This window comes from Miniopterus schreibersii (assembly GCF_964146895.1).
Source record: "Miniopterus schreibersii genome assembly, chromosome: X".
NCBI classification, from domain to species: Eukaryota; Metazoa; Chordata; class Mammalia; order Chiroptera; family Miniopteridae; genus Miniopterus; species Miniopterus schreibersii.
Genome location: NC_138104.1, coordinates 13,012,036 through 13,030,787, shown reverse-complemented (window position 1 = coordinate 13,030,787; position 18,752 = coordinate 13,012,036). Strand labels below are relative to the sequence as shown.

Genomic DNA, 18,752 nt, shown 5'->3' with positions numbered 1-18,752 from the left:
GGACAAGACTGTAAGTTTTATTGTGCAAATGCTAACATTTCTTCTTAGAGTTGTTTTTCAGAAACACCTGTTTTTCAAAAACCATTCTGGGGACAATCTGAAAACTTTTAAATAGCATTTAGAGCATAGATTCATTTTAGAAATTCCATGAACCTTTTTTTAAAATGCATCTTGGACTTTCTTTTGTTATCATTAAAAGGTTCCAACATTACTTTGGCATACTTGAAAGCTCTTAAATACCCTTTAAAAAAAAAAACTTAGCAATAGTAAATTATTCAATACATCACCAAAACAAAGTCTTATGAACTTGAGCAAAAATGGCAAAACTGGGATTCTGCGTCTCCAGTTATTTATTTTAAGGGTCGTACTATGCCTTATGAAAATTCATTTTTCCCCACATTGCAGATATGAAGAGCAAGGGGTGGGGGTGAGCCGGCAAGCCAGTGCTTGGTAATCATGGAGCAGAATGTAAAGCTGTGGATCTCCTTTTAACAAAAATAATAATAATAATCTTTCCTTCTCAGACTGTACTCTTTCTTGGCAGCGCTGGAGTAACCTATGCTCCAAATCGAAAATCTTCGGACTAGGAAGATGAACCAGGATATTTCAGCCAAAACAGAGCAGACATTTGCAATGTCTTCCCCAAACAGGTTAAGAGTATCCACTGATTCTCACAGTCTGGTGTCCCTGGTTTGTTCATTTTCATCCTAGAACAATCACCTAAAATTCAAGGAAGCTGGCTATGACCCTTATCACAGACGCGATCAATTAAATGCTAATCTAACAGTACCTAGGAGAGTCCACTGGGGTGTTTCGTTTCCTTTGGGTTTCTAAAACCCAACGGCTACTAATTCCCCTTGTGTGGCACCAGAAACTTCTTTTTATGTTCCTTCAGGTCACCTCAAATACACCTCCGGATTAACATCCCAAGGGGGAAAGAAGAAAAAAAAAAAAACCCAAAAAACCAAACGGGAAAGTTCAGGGCGTCTCCTGCCCAATCGCTTCGTATTGGAGATGTGGAGTTTTTCGCCACATATTAGCACATGGGCCGCGGCAGTGATGCAGATCAGCTAAACCCAGCCCGGTCCCTGTCCCTCCTGTCCCCTTGGCGAAGTAGCCGTCGAGACGGTACCTGCGAGTGGAGCGAAGCGTCGGTCCCCGCAGCTGTAAACAACCGGCCGCGCTGGGTTGGCTGAAATCTTTAAATCCACCCCTGACTGCAAACGCATCCACTCCCCAAGTCACGCCGCCAGTCTCCCCTTCTCCACCCCTAGGAAAAGCACCCTGAAACTGCATGGGCGACCCGCCGGTGGTGGCGAGCGACAAAGCGAGGTCACATTTCCCCCGGCGCGCGGAGAGGGTCGCGGGCGCCCGGCAGATGTGCTGGCCGCTGCTGGATCCCCGGGAACCCCGCGTTTCAGGGGGAAATGTGAAAACGCACGAACCCGCGCAGCTGGGCACCCGGTGAAAGCCAACACCGACGGCTCCCGGGCCACCAGCTGCTGCGTAACGGCTGCCTCGATCGGCACAGATCGGGGTGTAGGCGGGAGCATCGGGTAGGGCCCCAGACGGCGCGGGGCAGGGGGTCCTGAAGTTCCCCCCCGGCACCTGGGCTCTCCGAGTGAGAATCGGACAGAAATGCAGAAGCAAACAGGTACTAAAGTGCGTCCCAGCCCCTGGGCATCTTCCGAGAGGCGACAGAAGCAGGACCCGGGTGCCCGAGCCCGGGACGGACACAACGGGTGGGAGGGATGCCCGAGGAGAGGCGCCCCCTAGTCTCTTCTGGGACCAAGGCCCCTCTCCCCCGGGTCCAGGTCCACTTGTTAGAGCGCCCGGGCTCCGCGCGAGAGCCCGGCGAGGACACCCCCCCCTTCAGGACCCGAGGAGTTGGTTGGCAAAAGTGTCGTCGGAGAAGCCCGGCGAGCCCTCGAAGGGCAGCGCCCCCAGGGCCCACTTGAACTGCGAACGAGGCCGACCTCCCACCTCCCCGGGGTGGTCCCAAGCCCCGAGCCTGGCGGAGAAAGAAGGGAGACGGAGCAGAGGCTCCGCCACCTCGGGCGGGACTCCCGGAGCGGGCACAGCTCGCGGCTCACAGCCCGGAGTCGCCGTCGGCCGCCCGCAGCCTCGGGGCGAAGTTCGCCCGGAGTCCTTTGGGTTGGGGAGGGGGGGGCAAGGGGGGCGGGGGGGGCGAGTCAGAGGGAGAAACGCACCTACCTAGTCCAGGCGCAAGTTTCGATGTCGTCCCCAGGTGCGGTCCCCCGCCCCCTTGCCAGGTGCTCAGCCCCGCCGGACGCGGTCGGCGCCCCGGACTTCAGGCTCCTCAGCCGGTTCCTGCAGGAAACGGCTGTAAATCCACATTACTGTTCGAGCTGCCGCTCGGGCCCCCGCATCGCTCTCCTCCGGCCGGGGGCAGCGGGGCTGGCAGCCGGCAGCCGCCGAGGGCAGGGACCGAACCTGGCTGCCACGGCGCCGGCGGACGCCCGCTGCCAAGAGGGTGCCTGCGCCCGGGGTCGTCCGTGTGTGCGAGAGTGTGTATACGTGTGTGCGTGTCGGTGAAAGAGAAAGTGTGCGTGTGTGTGCGAGCAGAAGGGGTGAGCTCAGCCCCCGGGGCACTCGGAGGTGAACTCCGGGCAAAGCCGGAGCCTGCGGCGCTCCGGGGTGCGGGGCGTCTGCACCGCCGATGGCTGCGTTGATGTTGCCGTGGCCGCCGCCGCCGCGCTCTAAGGCTGGTCGCGGTGGTGCAAAAAATGTTTCTCCGCTACTCGAGACCAAAAAACCTGCCCTGTCTACTGAGCATGCCCGGTTTGACAGCTCCACAGCCGAGGGTTTTTTTTTTTTTTTTCCTTTTTTTTTTTTTTTTTTTTTCCCTTTTCCCTTTTTTTTTTCCCCAAGACTCCAGGTTTTAGCCGCAGCTGAGATAGGGCGAGGGAGAAAGGAGGAGGGGGGCTGAGGGAGCAGGTAGCGGGCTGAGGAAGGGAAGTCGGAATGGGAAAAATCAGGGTGTCAGGAGGTGCGGAGGGAGGAGGAAGCCGCCGTGAGAGCCGAGGAAGGAACGCCGACCAAGGAGATTTACATTTAGTGTCACAGTGAGCACCTGGCCAGGGGACTCTCGCGACCGGCTTTTGATTGTTTTCCCCAAGGGCTAGGTGGGGTGGGGGGCTCGGAGGAGTGTTTGTCGTCCCCGAGATCAACCTGGGACAGTGTTCCCTAGTCACGCCACGCGCAAACGCGCGTGCATACACAGCACACACAAAGGAGCGCGATCGCCGCTCGATGCGCACAGCCTCGGCACCGACTTGGAAAGAATGCCAAGTCTCTCGCCGGTATAACTTTGGCGAAAAGAAGGAAAAAAAAAAAAAAAAAAAAAAAAGCGAGGGAGAGGAATTGTTGGGGTTCCTCCTTTTCCACTCTCCCCGCCTTCCACAGCCGCCGAGCCCGCGACTGCAGTGCCTAAGTGACCCGCAAGCTCTCCCGTAGGTCTGCGTGACAGCGCCGCCGGCCGCCTCCCGCCGCCGGCGCGACCCCAGCGCGCCGAGGCCGGCCACACGCAGCCCGCCGGCGGCGCGGCAAGTCAGCACTTCCAAGGTCCGTCTGGAGGGTGGCCCGCGGCTGCGGCCGCCGCCTAGCCCGGCCGCCCAGTTCCCGGGGCTCCCCCACCGGCTCCGCCCCTCCCCCAGCCGGCCAGGAGGGCTCGTACCCGGGAAAACCCGGCGCGCTGCCCCCAAAGCCCGGGATCCCTCCCTTTCCACCCTGTTCAGCTTCCTCGAAAAAGCGGAAAAGCGGAATCTGCACGCCCGCCCCTAAACTCGCTTCGGGAGCCTTAGGAGTCCCGTTGGACATGCTCGGGACTTGGGGTGCCAGGCTTGGAGGAGCTCTCCAGCCGCTAACATCTGCACGCCTGGGCCAGATGTGAGCGTGAAGCGCGAGGCGCTGGCGCCCGGTTGGAGTTTGGCTCCGGTTCCAGGAAGGGCGGCGGCGACGCCCACAGTCTCCTTCTCCTTCCCGGCTTCCCAGCGAGAGCCAGACCGTGGGAGATACCAAGTGCTGAGCCAGGGGAGCTGCACCAACTGGAGAAGCCCGGCTCCCGCGTCCGCCCAGGCCCCCTCCCCCCCCGCGCCCCGGCGCCACCCGGGCCACACGCAGGTAGGGGGCGCGCACGGCAGCCAAGAGCCCCGCGTGCGTTCCCGGGGGCGCGTGAACCTCTAGGTAAAGAAAAGAGAGCGCGAAGAGTCGCACCTCCTTGGGGAGAGAGACGTTTACTGATGGTTTTCTCGAGTGAAGAAAGCAGGGCGCGTGTGCGTGTGTATGTGTGCACGCACGTTTGTAATTTTTCTCCGCAAGAGCGGGGACGGGAAAGCGACGGGCTCCGGCCGGGCTGAGAGCCCGCTAGGGGTTGCAATTAGGCACATTGGGAGCCTTGGCTGCGGCTAATTACCGGGCAGAGCGGCTCGCGGCGCGGCGGGGGCGCGCCGAGGCTTCCAGCTGTTCCCACCCTGGGCGGTGGCGGCCGCGCGGGGCCGGCTTCCGGGCTGAATGGTCTCTGCGCTCCCGCGCCGGGGGACCCGATTTCGTTTCCGAAGGAGAGGTGGTAGAGGGTGACGCCAGGGGGAGATCTCGGAACCGTGCGTTCCCATCTTTCTGGCTTTGGGTACAGGTATTTGCAAAGAGGGAGCACTGTGAGCCCAGCACACCACCGGGGGTTGGGAAGAAACCGAGCCGAGCACTCTCCGGGGAAGAATCGGGGAATCGAGGACGTTTATTCCCCTCGTCCGCTTGCCGACACCCCCTTCAGCTCCAGGCAGGAATCGTTTTAGATCCCCGCCGCTCACCATCACCCCACCACCCACCCCACCCCACCCCACCCCACCGCACCCCACCCCACCGCACCGCAACAAAGAAACAAAAGATGACAACCCGACGCTGTAGGGGGAGAGCAACTGCTTCCAAAACCATCTCTCTCTGGGGCTGTCGAAAAAGCAATGGGGAGGGGGGTGGCTATAAAACCTGGGTCTTGTCACCAGTATGTAAACGAACCTTCCCCAAAGCCACTACCCTTATCCAAAACAAAACAAAAACGTGTCTGTTTCTTTTAATCCTAAATAAAAGATCCCTCTTTAAGAACTACCCGAACCCTGAACTGTGGAGGGAAAAGACTTTCAGGATACCTCCTCGAATCCCACAGAAGAGTTTTGAAAGGAGGAAAAGGAAACATCTGGCCAGTCACTTCGCCAGTGACTGGAGAACACTGAAGGCTAAGGAAATTCTGTAAGCAGCTCATCAACGAAATGGGAATTCAGGCAGAATGGCACGTGGACAAACCGTAACAGCCATGGAAATGAAATAGAGGATTTAAAACCATGATCATCTCACTCTCACACTCCCTCTGTTTTTGTTTTTTTTGTTTTTTTGAAGACAGAGAGGAAGGGGCAGTTGGTGCCTAGGGATTTCATGAAAGGAAACTGGGCTTGTTTCTCTCCTGGCAATTCAGCAGTGGGTTTAATCACTTTTTTTTTTTCCCCCCAAACTCTCCTCTACCGCCTCTTTATATTTTCTCTCACCTTCTTCCCTCTCATTTTCCTCACTCGTCTTCCACAACTCCTTGGAGCCCTTAATTCATTTGGTCTGCACCTGTCTCCCTTTAGTTCTTTCAAAAACATTGTTTCCCCTTTTTAATTCCAAAGTATAAAGGGCTCTGGCACTTTTCTCCTTTTCTGAAGAACTTTTCTCCTTCTCGGATTTACAGCTTTCTGGAGGTCCACAGCCTGATACTATTGGTGGGTTTCCTAAAACATTTATTCAACTTCAGAGATTCCCTAGGCACATTTAAGCAACAGGAAATTGAAGAATTCTCAACTCGTTTTGCTCATGAGACCAAGATTTCTATTTCAAAGGTGGATATCAGGAAAAAGGCACACTAAATTGCCAGTTTCAGAATGGCCAATGTAAAGGAAAATATAACCAATTATGATGGAGCATGCAATCTATAGGACAGTTGCCCAGATTATTAAAATAATTTGCTAGGAATTTTTAAAAAAAGAAATGCCTTTTTGTTAACAAAGACCACACACATAAACTCGTATACCCTTATATGTTTATCCCCAGATTAAATGCAATTACAAAAAAATCAATCCAGAAAATGATCATGAAGCATCTACTATGTTCCAGGAACTGTGCCAGCACTGGGAATACATAAAGAAATTGAGCCTTTAAAAAACTAAGAGATGTTCAAGGATTTGTGAACATTTTAATAATCAAACAAGTGCATACTGAGTGGCTGCTACCATGTACCTAGAACAATAGAGCTCCAGAAAACACTGTTTAGATGTTCTGACCTTGGTATTTTTAAACATATTCGTTTAATCCTTAGGTTGTATTCTCAGCAAAAAAATGCATTATGGACAATATCACTTATTTCTATCTTGTTTCTAAGTACTCTCATAAGTAAGAGTGTAAATACAATAATATTAGAAGACTAAAGTCAATAACATTCACATAAAGAAAATCAATGTGAACCATCTGAAATGAAGGAGTTTTGTTTGGTTGTCTGTCTAATGGGAATATGTTTTTCAAAGGCACACTTTCAAAATGTACTTGTTGTGGTAAACCATTATTTCCTATTGCAGTGACCTCCAGAGATCAGCTACCAGAAATTATGAATGGTGCTGGCACCTTACCCTTTGGCTGCAATGATTGGGGGCAGGAAAGGTAGCTTAATGATTTTCTCCCCCAACAGTTTCCATAAACAGAGCTGTAAAAATTTCGGTCACCAGCTTGCTCTGGGGAGTACCCATTTCTGGCCAGCTGTGGGCCCCTCTGGGGAAAGCAGCCACATTAGAGGAAGCTCACTTGAGCCTGGATTTGAACAGTTGGCGGACAGGATTCTGCATCCATCTGTTCAGAACAGAGTCAGACACGTTATCTTTCACACACTCAAGTAAGGCTCAGGAGAACAAGTGACAAGCCAATTAAAGTCTTCTCTCTACCCATTCTTATTTAGTATCCAAATGGATCCTGTGGATGCTTTTCTGGCTCGAGTTCCAAGGAGAAGCAAAAATACATTAAAAAAACAAAAAACTTTGGGCTTTAGCAAGTCACTTCGTATTCCACATAGCAAGCCCTGTTCAGAGAAGTGTACATTCGGACAGAGTATCCCTCATTGGAAAGGCCCCATCAATGCTGCTGCACCTTACTCTTAAAATGAAGTATCTCTAATACAGATTAATCATAACCTTCAGAAACCAAGGCTTCTCAATAGGGTGCAGTGGCAGCTCATTTGTATTTTTGCTGTATAGGTTCAAATAATTGCCTAAATTTAAAACTGTAGAAAGTTAAAAGAATGGAACCTTTGTCTTTTAATTTATATGAAATTCACTTATATTTGATATGCATACACCTAAAAAGATGGCAGTAACAATAATTTGTACCCTCAAATATAACATAGTGCCTCCCCTTGCAGATTTGAAAGCTAGCTTTATGATAGTTTGTCTTTTCATTGCAAATACTTTTTTTTTTTTTTTTAAGAATGTTACTTTTCGGCACTTTTTAACTGCCACAGTTGAAAAGGGGAAATATTTATTTCAAAATGTACCATGATTTCTGTTTGAGAGATGACATTACACTCCAGAAAAAGAATTTGAAAAGAGTGTAGAACAATTAGGATTGTTCTGTTGGCATTTAAATGCACTTGAACTTCTTTGTGACCTGATCATCATAACCTTTTAAGTGAATTATCATGATCGACTTATAGGTAACTATTAATTTGTATTGAAATAACTAAAGCATTTAATGTTTCTAAAACCCATGCTTAATAATGGCCATAAGCAGACTTTTATAATCACATACATTAGCAATTGCTATTAGATGCTAACAATTATTAGGATCGTCTATTATAAACAGATTTTAAATGTGTTTTATATGAAAATTGGGGACTAGGATGTTATCATTTTTCCATGCAACACAATAAACATGAATAATTTCTTCTCAGACTCAGGAAACAGGCTCCCCATATGTCTTCATCCTCTCATTCATATTTTCTTGAAGCAGAGACCTAGATAAAACCCACTAGGTGTCTTCTCAGTGCTAAGTACTGGGAAGAGAGTGATAAACAAAACATACCTGGTCCTGCCTTTGTGGAGATTACAATCCACTGGCAGGAGACCGATGTAACTAATCCCACAATGATATATATAGTTTTAAACTGATGAGCGCTCCGAAGGAAAAGAACACAGTATTAGCAAGGAAACAACAGGGGAGACTCCACTTAGATTGGGGTTGGAGCGGTTAGGTAGCTCCCCGGAGGCACTGGCTACTAACCTGCCAGGAGGATGAGTAGTAGTTAGCATTCTGGGCACACAGAAAAGAAGCTATGGTATTTGCGAGAGAAATAGCTTGGCAACGTCAAGTGCATCTGGAGTGTAGTGAGCATAAGTTGTGTATTTGGGGTAGCAGTGGTGGTGACATAAGATGAGGCAAGAGAGGCAGAAAGGAGCCAAGTCATATAAGGATTTAGGGGCCTTGATAAGGATTTTGGATTTTGTTCTGAGGACAATTCAATTAATTAAACACAAAAGCAGAGATGAGAATTGATGCTTTATTAAGTCAGATGTAAAAGATAACACTACAGTTCTTCTCAACAGCACTTTTTCATGAAGATCTTACTTATGTTAACATGTAATAAGTTTGTTAATGTTATTTTCAGTACATCAATACATACATATTTAATTTCTGCCAGTTTTACCTTCTGATAAATAACCATCACTAGAGATAACCCACAAAGACAATAGCACTTTGAGGTCTTCAAAAATTCTTAAGAGTATAAGGGGTCCAGAGACCAATGCCAACTATTCATTTTCTCCTTTTCTTAATACTGGTTGCAGTTTCCCTCCTATCAGTGTCCTTTACTGTTTCAAAGGCTTAAGTCCTTAGATTCACGATAAGAAATTGATTTTTACATTGCAATCCAGAATGATTACTTACAACTACTATGTGATGAATTTTGAAATTAATCCATTCTGTTCCAACTACATCAATTGCTTTCTTAAGCCAGGAACCCACACTTTTGAGAAAGTGTGGTCTCACCCCATTTGCAGGTTTAAATAATTACTTCTAGTTTATATCTTTGAGACCCTATCTCCTGTCCCAGCATTGCTCCCGGGCTCCATCTCTAACAGCTGCCCAGACATTTCTTCCCTAATACTTCCCGAATATTTCAAAATTACCTCAAACACAACCTGTTTAAAACTGAGCTGATCCCCAATATATTTTTCCGTTTGTTATTTTTCATGAACTTGTAGATGATAAAGCTCCCATTTCAAAATAAAAACAAAGTCCCAGATCATATAGATGTTTACCATTGCTACATTTATCTAAGCAACATACATACATGTTCAGTTTTAAGATGTTAACTAAATTTCTGGGACAAATATGCTTTTTTTTCAAATACCAAGAACACTATAGAGTTAATGCAGAGTTAAGGATAATCTAGTAGTCACTAAATTTTTCTTAAGTTTTCATTTTAGATGTTATTTCTAGCACAAGTAAGCAGACAGAATCTTTCATATACTAAAAACACTGGCATCTTTGGTTGCTACCATATCAGCTGGCTTGCAAACAAGCAGCCAACCATTTTAAGATGGACTTAAGTGAACAAATTACAAACTCCAGGGGTGGATAAGCCCCAAGAATGCACAATTGTGAGCATTTACAACCACAACTGTGGCAGAAGACTGTTCATGCTGCTCTTCTGAAATGGGATCTCAAAGCAATATAGTTCAAAGTACAAGACTGTAACAAAAAATTACAATATGTACCATTTCTCCACCAATTTCTGTATATCAACCATTTAGTTAACTTTTCCACTTGAAAAAATGTAATAAAAAACTGGACATGTTTCACTACCTCAGTTAATATTCACAGTTAAACTGCTACAACTTCTAGCATCACCAATGTTGCTTAGAGCCAGATTATACTGAAATTGAGTTATTTACAAGTAAACAGTTGTCTACAACCACTAACTACTGTACATATGAACTAAAATTTCTAGATTTGGGGAGAAACAAATGCTTCTCCGATCATCTGCACTGCTTCTATTCCGTCATTCATTCTTAGAAGCCTGTGGGTTTTGGGCCTGCTGACCCTGCCCACTTGAAGAGGCCGCCTGCTGGGCTGCTTTTTGCTTTAAAATTGTCCAATCAAATAGGAAATCATATTGGTGGTTCAGGCTCCTGAAAAGAGTGCGGAATAGCTGCTTCAGATACGTGTAATCCGGCGCCTCCTCAAACCGCAGCCCGCGACAATAGTTTAAATACATAGTAAATTCTGCAGGAAAGTCCTTACATAAAACTTCGACGGCAGTGGCCATCTTCTTCTCACAGATCTTTTCATATTTTTGTTTCTTTGTTGCGGCCGTTAGTCCTTGCCACGGCAGGTTGGTTCTATTAAAGTACATCAAAACATACCCTAGCGATTCCATGTCATCTCGGCGACTCTGCTCAATCCCAAGGTGGGCATTGATGCTGGCGTATCGGACAGTGCCCGTGAGGTTCTTATCTTCTCTATACGGTATGTGTTGCCTTGTCCTGTTATCTCTGTACTTTTTGGCCAAACCGAAATCAACAAGGAACAACTTACTGCAGTGACGCCCAACACCCATGACAAAGTTATCTGGTTTAATATCTCGGTGTATAAAGTTCTTTGTGTGTACATATTCAAGCCTACTTATCATCTGGTCAGCTAACATAAGTACAGTTTTCATAGTGAAGGTTCTTGAACAGAAATTGAAGAGGTCTTCCAGGCTAGGCCCAAGAAGATCCATGACTAGCACGTTATAGTCTTTTTCCTGCCCATACCAGCGTATGCGGGGGATGCCAACCCCGCCCTGAAGAATCTTATAGAGCTTGTTCTCATACATCAACTGGGGATGCCTGGCCTTCTGCGATTCTACCTTCACCGCCACTCCCTCGCCATTCGTGATGTTGACCGCCAGATACACGACCCCGAAGGAGCCAGACCCGATCTTTCTTACCAGTTTATACTTCCCTCCGACAATGAACTCAGCCTTAGAGATGTTGCTGGAAGCCATCCTGAAAGACAAAAACAAGGGCTAGAGCCAAGCCCCGGCACCTCTGAGAGGGCCTAGGCCTTTGAGGCTGTGGAGGAGGGCGGCGGGAACCCAAGCCTTACTCTTGGCGTAACGGGGCCCACGGTTCACCACGGATTACCTGATCCACGCCACTCAGTCAGGTTTCTTTGTTGCCCAGGCCGCCGTTTGTGAGGGGTTCTCACGGTTGTTAGGCGACACCACTCGTTCCTAAGCGCGCGGCTGCCTCGCTTTCGCCTCACGCAAGAAAAATGGCGCAGTGAGGAGCACGCAGCGTGATATAGCTCCCGCTTGGCTTCCAGCTTCCGGCTTCCAGCTTCCGGCTTCCGGCTTCCGGCTTCCGCCTGGAGGGATCCTGTCACTCAGCCGCCATCTTGCGTTACTGCGCCCAAGCCGCCATCTTGTTCTTCCAGCTCCAATATATTTTTAAATAGGGAAAATGGAGGATTACTAAAGTATATCATGTCATATCTATAGGAATTGACTAAAACTAAAATATTTACAAGCAGATACATTGAGAAAGGACTAGGAAAAGTAAATCCCAATATTAATAGCGATGCCGGGGGGTTTTAGTGATTTTAATTTTTTAAAATACTTTTCTCGATTTTATTTTCCATAAGTATGTAGTCATAATCAGACAGCGATTGTTAAAAATTAAAAACAGAACCAATCTTCTTCATAAGTCCTACACCTCTTCTTGCCTTTCATTTTAAAGGTAGGATTCTGTTCATATCATAATTTGCTTTTAACATTATTTTTTCCAGTAATCATCATTTAATAATGCAAAATCCTCTAGGACCACTTTGTCTTATCACCAAAGGAACTCCAGTCACAGGATGGGCATAAGCAGGAGTCACCTACCACCACAAAGGATGTTCATCCGTTTTCTAGGATACCTGACGCCATGGTTGAAGTTCTAGATGCCACGGGCTACTGCAGCTCTGTGTTGAAACTGTATGAAGTATGGGCTATCCCACAGGCCATCGAATAGAAACGGTAACAGTGGAGCAGTCTATCCTTTCATTCAAATAGTTATGAATAAAACCTAAAATTCCTTTAGTTTAGATCACTTCTGCATCTGCCCGGGATGCCCTTCCTGCTCCATTTCTAGCTCTCTCTCCATACTCATCAGATTCATATCCATTACTCCCTTTTCCAAGAAGCCCTCCCTGAACTTCCATCCTGAAATGCTCTTTCCTCTGAAATGCTAAAGTACTTTTCCTCTCTTGGCCCTTATCCCAGTCCTTTGTATTATAGTTATTTATTTAGATGCCTGTTTCTCCTATTGTACTTTTATTTCTTTGAGGGCAGGGACATGTCCTTCTGTATATCTTGGTTATACATAATAGACCGTACAGAGATAACTGGGGACAAGTTTTGCATGTAACAACTTTATTTTTAAAACAAAGGATTAAAATGGGAAGAATTCAGAGAAATGTGTTATTTGATCACATTTAATTCAAAGTATCACTTCCTACTTCATATAGGAAACTTGCTTTAAAATCTAATGCTTTGATTTAACACCATCCTTAGTTCATGCCTAAGAGGTAGTCTTGTATTTAAAAGAGATACTATGTATTTAGTAAGTTAGGCTTCTTGGATACGGTGTCAATAATCTACGGCTGCATACAAAAAATATTTTACCATTTTTCATATTATGGCGGGTAAGATGGGAATTTTTCTGCTCATCTTGTCTGGGCTCACTCAAGTAGCTACATTTAATTGGCAGGTCACCTGGGGCTGGATCCATCCCACATGACCTTACATGTCTGGTATCTCTGCTGGAGTGGCTAGAACAACTGAGTTATCTGGGCCTCTGTCTCCATGTGGTCTCTCTCCAAGAGATCTCCTATCTTCTGTATCAGTTAACTATTGTTGCATAACCAATGACCCTAGAATGTAGTGGCTTAAAACAACAGCAATTTATATCTCTCATGATTCTGTCTGTTAACTACACATTTGCTCTGCTGGTTTTTCCTTGACACATTTGTGCAGTTGCATTCAGGAGGGTTAGCTGGCCTGCAAGGTACAAAGTAGCCTCGCTCACATGTTTAGCAACAGGTGCTGAGTGTTGTCTAGATGCCTTAATTGTTCTTCTCCACATGGTCTTTCATTCTTGAATGGGCAACACCAGCTGCCTTAGATGCTGGTGTCAGAGCAGTACCCCAAGATGGTAGAAGCTACAATGCCTGGAAAGGCCTAGGCTCCAGAACATACACAGTGTTACTTCTGCTGTGCTGTATTATTCAAAGAAAATCACAGGACAAGAGAAATAGACTGGGAGCTGCAAAATATTGTGGCTGTGCTTTTTGTTGTTCTATAGGTACTATTTAAGATATGAATTATTGTAAGTTCAATGTTCTACTGGATCGTGGTATAGTTAAAATTCCAGTGTAGGCAATACTTTTTCTTTTCCCTTCTTTCTTATTCAGAAGCACTGTCACATTCTCATTTTAGTTTTCTTTTTTTTGTCTTTGTTACATACGAAATCCATGAATGCATTCTTATTGCAAAATAGTTAAGGAATATAATAATATCCGACTCTTACACAGTAAACTTATACTATGTTCCAGGCTTCATTTTAACTGCTCTACGTGCATTGCCTCATTTAACCCTCACAGCAAGTCTTTGAGGTAAGCAATATTATCACCACCACTTTGTAGATAAAGAAACTGAGGCACAGAGAGGTTAAGAAACTTGCCAAAGTCACATAGCTAGAGCCACTAAGTTTGTGACCTCAGAGACTATGCTTTTAACCATTTGCTATAGCTGTTTTTAGTCTTGCCCCTACTTTTACTCTGTCAAAAATTTGGTATGCATTTCTTTAGCCCTACTTCTACACATTTATGTATAGAAATATGCTCATACGCATTTTTCTTACCTAAATTGGATCACATTATATGCAGGATTCTGAAACTTGCTTTTTCTATTTAAAAATATAGCAAGGTGATATATCAGTACCTATAGACCTACCTGACTTTTTAAACAACTGCATAACGTACCATTTTGTGGAGATACTATAATTTTTTTCTTAACTGGTAATTTTTTAATTACAGAAATATTTAAACATCTCCAAGAGTAGAGAGAATAACTTGAGATACTATAATTTATTTAACTATTTTCTATTCATGAACACTCAAGTAGTTTCCAATTATTTCCTTTTACAGATAATGCTGCAATAAACATTCTTGAATTCATGTTTTTTTCATTATAAATTTTTGTACACTTCTATAAGAATTTCTTCAGAATAGATTCCCAGAGTTGATTTGATAGATTAACAACTGAGCTGTATGCTGCCAAATATCCCTTCAAAAGCAGGCGTATATGAAAGTGTCAGTTTTCCCTGTACTCAACAACAGTGTACATCATCAAACAATTTAAATTTGATGGGCAGAAATATCTCATTGATGTTTTAATATTTATTATTTGCCAGATTGCCAGTAAGGTAGAACTTTTTTCGTATGGTTATTATCTTTAATTTCTTTTGTGAAGTACCTATGTCAATTTCTCATTTTTCTAGTGGATTATTTTTCTTTTTCTCATGGATTTGTTGGAATTCTGATATATTTTAGCCATTACTCGTCTGTTGTATATGTTGCTGATATCTTCTCTCATTTCACTTGATGTTGCCAAATCTGTCAGTTTTTTCTTTCATGGAGTATGAGTTTTGTATTTTGCTTAGGATGACTTTACCACCCACACTTTGTGTGTGTGTGTTTTTTTAAAGAGCTGGAAGCTTTTTAAAATGTTTTTATTGATTTTAGAGACAGAGAGAGAGAAACACTGATCGGCTGCCTCCTGCAGGCCCCTCACTGGGGATGGAGCCCACAACCCTGGCATGTGCCCTGACCAGGAATCTAACCAGTGACCTCTCGGTGCATGGGACCGAAGCTCAACCAACTGAGCCACACTAGCCCGGGCCCAGCCACAATTTTTTAAACTATCCATTCTTTTCTTCTATTATTTTCAATATATTGTTTACAAAAATCATAACTCTAAAGTTTACTTTTGTTAATGGCTTCTGTTAAGTGTACCAACTATTTTTTTCTCTTCATTTGATGGGCTACTTGTCCCCAAACCTTTTCTCAGTAATCTAAAGTTTATTATAAATCAAATTAACCTTCCTTTATACATCTTTTTAAAAAATTCTCAATTCTGTTCCACTGATTTGACTGACTTTCCTGAACTAATACCATACTATATTAACACTGTTTTACATTGTTTTGACATCTCTCCAGCAAGGCATCTACCTTCCTCTCTCATTCCTCTTCATTCTTTTAAAAACTTTTTTTGTGGATAAAAAGATATATTTGTCACATTTTTCACCTATAGGAACTTTCAAGAAGATCTTTCTACTCCCCAGAATCTGTTTATAATAACCCTACTTGTCTATCAGAAATGTTGTGGAAAATTGTGAATTTATGTTATTATATGACAATTAATATTTAAGAATGCATTTCCCACAGGAAAATCATCTGCAACACAAAGGAATAACCTTCCATCAGAGAAGAGAATGCATATGAGAAATTCACAGAGAAATTATGTGGGGAGACCCCATGAGGCAGATGAAGAAGATTAAATTCTTATCTCAAATGAAGAGCCCAAAGGTAGGACACGTAAGGTAAGCTTCTTGCTCTCATTGTCTTACTCAACCTTACCTAATTGAATAAATACATATTTCAAATAAACAACCTTGGAGGGAAGTTATCCACTGGATAGTTTTCACTTTTGCTCTGAGCGGGGATTGACCAGAAGCTCCTAACTACTTGGAACTGTCCTTCCACCTGTGGGAGACTCCTTCCTTTACCAAAGGTCAGGTAAACCAAACAGTAAACAGCTCACAATTTACCCACAACCCTCTGGTCATGGCAGAATCTTCTAGAAAGATGGGGGGGGAAGCTGCTAGTTATATCATTATACAAGGTTGTTGTTTGAACCATTTACATTATGCTTCCATTTGTTATACCTGATAGTACTAGAGGCTATTGGTTAGTAAGTATTTTCAATTCATAATTTTGAACCTCAGAATCTCCTAAAACTCAGGAGTAGCCTATTTAGGTACCGTCTCTAAAACTGTCCCACAAGCAAAGCAAACATCACGAATCAGCTGTTAGTTTTCAATATGCCTGTTTTCTAAGTAATGTAAAGATGTTACACATTGTTCCTTCACAGGAAGACTGCCAAAATTATTAATATAATTTCTTTGGAGGAAAGGAGGAGAAATTGTTTCCCTGATGTCTCCGTAAAATTTAAATGAAAATGAATGAGCTTTGAGTGTTAGTATTCATGGCTGCTAGTTCTTCTCTGTTAATTTACATTTATATTCTTAATGTCTAGGTTGAGCCTAGGGAAATTGAAAACGCAATTTCATTAATTCTATAACTTCCATAGGAATCTCAATATGCACAGAAGTTCCTAGATTGCGGAGTTATTGCATGAGAATAGAGCAGCTAAGCATAATTGCTGAGTGGTTTGGATAGTTAAATATGTACTGTCAATTTTGATTTTCGAAATTCCTCTGGGCCTAAACCCAGTGTCCAAAAAGTTTTAAAAACATGAAGCTAATAGAGTAATGAATTTTAACATCTTTCAAATGGAAACATTACATTTTTGAACCATTGCCCATTGCCGATTAATTATGACTTAAACTAGATCATGTTTCACATTGCAACTGTTGCATTGACACACATGATGTTTGCGATGACTGCATAACTTCAGGTTTGCAAGTTCAGCTCACTAGAGTTAAGGTTTTTTTTTCATTTAGCTGCTCTCATTGCAAAAATAATCACTACTCCCAGTTGGCAAAGGTACTGTGACATAGGAATACATGGTCGAAACAATACTGGTTCCCCCTGCTCTCAGACAGATACCCCTTTTTTTCTTCTTTATAACCTATGTGTAGATGTACTTTAAAAATTTAAGATTTGAAGTTTATGCTTATGAAGTAAGCTTTTTAGGAAGAAAATTCTTTGGACATTCCAGAAAGTTCGAACAGAAATAACACTTTAATCTAACCCTTTTTAAATTCTTACTTTGTTTATTTTGATGAGACCACTCACTAGGTCACCCTGAATTATGTTTTACAATTACATTCACCCCAGAGAAGTTCTGCAGCTCTAAGACATCAGACTTTTGCCTCTTGTAACTCTAGACCATGAGAACTTTGACCAAAAGGCTCATTTATCTTACTGCCCTCTTTCATAATATGCAGCTAAATTTTTTTATATAAGTTTCAATAAACTTGCTACAGTAGTAAGGTAGAAAGAGGGAAAAGAGGAAAGAGGAGGAAAATACTCTACAATTAGAAGGTGGTATCAACTCCCCTGCCTCTGGTCACACTCTTGGCTACACTGGACGCTGCAGCAATGATTCATTGCGAAGGAAACACCCATCCCTAGAGGGCAGTATCATCTGGTGGGGCAGGAAAGGAGGGAAGCAAGAGGGCCTATGTGTTGGGTTTGAAAATGTTTTCCCAGGAATACAGAAAGGAACAAAAAAATTATGACTACATTTTTTCCATATAGAAAGGGTTGTCTGCTTTCTTCTTATTAGAAAAATGGAACAGGAGCCCTAATAGTTTTGTACTCTTTGTTTCTGAAGTTATTTAGAAAATATACCCTTTAACAACTTCCTTTAAATAACAAGTACTCACAAATTTATTTGATTTAAAGCATTATGGTCTTTTCTTAGTGTTTTCATTCTGTATGATATTTTAATTACAGTTGAAAGAATTACTTTGTAAGCAGACTTCAACTAGCTTTATGTTAATATATTTTAATATCACTTTTGCATTAATAATTTTGATATTTTAACAAGAAATAAATGCATGATAGGCATTCAGCTGGGAATCCAGAAACCTGATGTTTTATTGTTATAAATACTACAAATAATAAATGGTACCCTAGCTGATTTTGCTCAGTGGTTAGAGCGTCGGCCCAAGAACTGAAGGGTCCAGGGTGCGATTCCAGCCAAGGGTACGTACCTCGGTTGCAGGCTTGAATCCCGACCCCCAAGTTGGGGCGAGGTCAGGAGGCAACCAATCGATGTGTCTCTCTCCCATCGATGTTTCTCTCTGTCTCTCTCCCTTCCACTCTCTCTGAAAAGCAATGGAAAAAACATTCTCTGGTGAGGATTTTTAAAAAAAACAAACTTTGACATCTTTAGCCTCAGTCTTCAGTCCACTGAACTGGTCACACACTATCCAATGCAAACTCTAGTTAACTTTCTGAGTGGATTCTGCATGCGATTCGTGGCATGCACGTGTCTTATTAATTGAATTGAGTTGCTACTTTGCAATCGTAAATTTTTTATGATCATTGACATTTCCCGCAAAAAAGCAGAATGTTAAAATATTATACAAACATGGAAAGCTAGTCTATGTATAGACAGTATAATATGGTGGTTAATTGTGTAGGTTCTATAGCCAGACGGACCTGCCTATGGTTAAAATCTCAGCTTCATTACTTTCTCGCTCTGTGATCTCAGACTAATTATTTCATTGTTCTGTGCCTTGGTGTTCTCACCTCTATAATGGAATAATAATAGAATCTCTCAATATTTTATTATGAAGAATGAATGAGATAATACAAGTAAAGCCAAAATATTAACTCTCATTATTACTGTGATTTCATAACTGTGAGATTGAGAATATTGT

At 43.7% G+C, this 18,752-nt stretch overlaps 1 protein-coding gene and 1 pseudogene across 2 annotated transcripts in view; both read right to left on the bottom strand.

Moving 5' to 3' along the window:
• TENM1 (teneurin transmembrane protein 1) overlaps positions 1-2,788 on the bottom strand; it is a 711,536-nt gene extending 708,748 nt beyond the window's left edge. The window contains exon 1 of the mRNA XM_081125839.1: positions 2,215-2,788. The gene's annotated coding sequence lies outside the window, so the exon portion shown is untranslated. The remainder of the gene's footprint in view (positions 1-2,214) is intronic.
• Positions 2,789-10,093: 7,305 nt separating this feature from the next.
• Positions 10,094-11,080, bottom strand: LOC308551722 (casein kinase I pseudogene; annotated as a pseudogene). The gene has a single exon. The product of its transcript is annotated as a casein kinase I pseudogene (transcript).
• Positions 11,081-18,752: the final 7,672 nt, after the last annotated feature.